This window comes from Arachis stenosperma, chromosome 7 (assembly GCF_014773155.1).
Source record: "Arachis stenosperma cultivar V10309 chromosome 7, arast.V10309.gnm1.PFL2, whole genome shotgun sequence".
In the NCBI taxonomy this organism is placed as follows: domain Eukaryota; kingdom Viridiplantae; phylum Streptophyta; class Magnoliopsida; order Fabales; family Fabaceae; genus Arachis; species Arachis stenosperma.
Window position 1 is genome coordinate 47398434 of NC_080383.1, and position 1392 is coordinate 47399825.

Below are 1392 nucleotides of genomic sequence, written 5' to 3' on the forward strand. Positions count from 1 at the left end.
TAGGAAACTCCTTCTTGCTTGAGGGATGTCCCAGGAGGTCTTCCTCACTAGGATTTTCGTCCTCCTCCTCCCTTGTGCATTCGGCCATGTTGATTACATCAATGACCTTGCACTCTCCTTTTGGATTCTCTTCTGTATTGCTTGGGAGAATACTGGGAGGAGTTTCAATGACTTTCTTACTCAGCTGGCCCACTTGTGCCTCCAGATTTCTAATGGAGGATCTTGTTTCACTCATGAAACTGAAAGTGGCCTTTGATAGATCAGAGACTAGATTGGCTAAATCAGAAGTGTTTTGTTCAGAATTCTCTGTCTGTTGCTGAGAAGATGATGGAAAAGGCTTGCTATTGCTCAGCCTATTGCGTCCACCATTGTTAAAGCCTTGTTGAGGCTTTTGTTGATCCTTCCATGATAAATTTGGATGATTTCTCCATGATGAGTTATAGATGTTTCCATAAGGTTCACCCATGTAATTAACCTCTGCCATGGCAGGATTCTCAGGATCATAAGCTTCTTCAGAAGCTGCCTCTTTAGTACTGTTGGATGCATGTTGCCATCCATTCAGTTTTGAGAGATCATGTTGACCTGTTGAGTCAACACTTTGTTTTGAGCTAATATGGCATTCAGAGCATCAATTTCAAGAACTCCTTTCTTCTGAGGTATCCCATTATTCACAGAATTCCTCTCAGAAGTGTACATGAATTGGTTGTTTGCAACCATATCAATGAGTTCTTGAGCCTCTTCAGGCGTTTTCTTTAGGTGAATAGATCCACCTGCAGAATGGTCCAATGACATTTTCGAAAATTTAGATAGACCATAATAGAATATATCTAATATGGTCCATTCTGAAAACATGTCAGATGGACATCTTTTGGTCAGCTGCTTGTATCTTTCCCAAGCTTTATAGAGGGATTCACTATCTTTTTGTTTGAAGGTTTGGACATCCACTCTCAGCTTGCTCAGTTTTTGAGGAGGAAAGAATTTATCCAAGAAGGCAGTGACCAGCTTATCCCAGGAGTCCAGGCTATCCTTGGGTTGTGAATCCAACCATATTCTAGCTCTGTCTCTACAGCAAAGGGAAAGCATGAGTCTGTAGACTTCAGGATCAACTCCATTCGTCTTTACAGTCCCACAGATCTGCAAGAACTCAGTTAAAAACTGATAAAGATCTTCAGATGGAAGTCCATAAAACTTGCAGTTTTGTTGCATTAAGGCAACTAGCTGAGGTTTCAGCTCAAAGTTATTGGCTCCAATGGCAGGAATGGAGACGCTTCTTCCATCAAATTTGGACGTTGGCTTTGTGAAGTCACCAAGCATTCTCCTTGCATTATTATTATTTTCGGCTGCCATCTCCTTCTCTTGTTCGAAAATTTCTGAAAGGTTGTTTCTGGATTG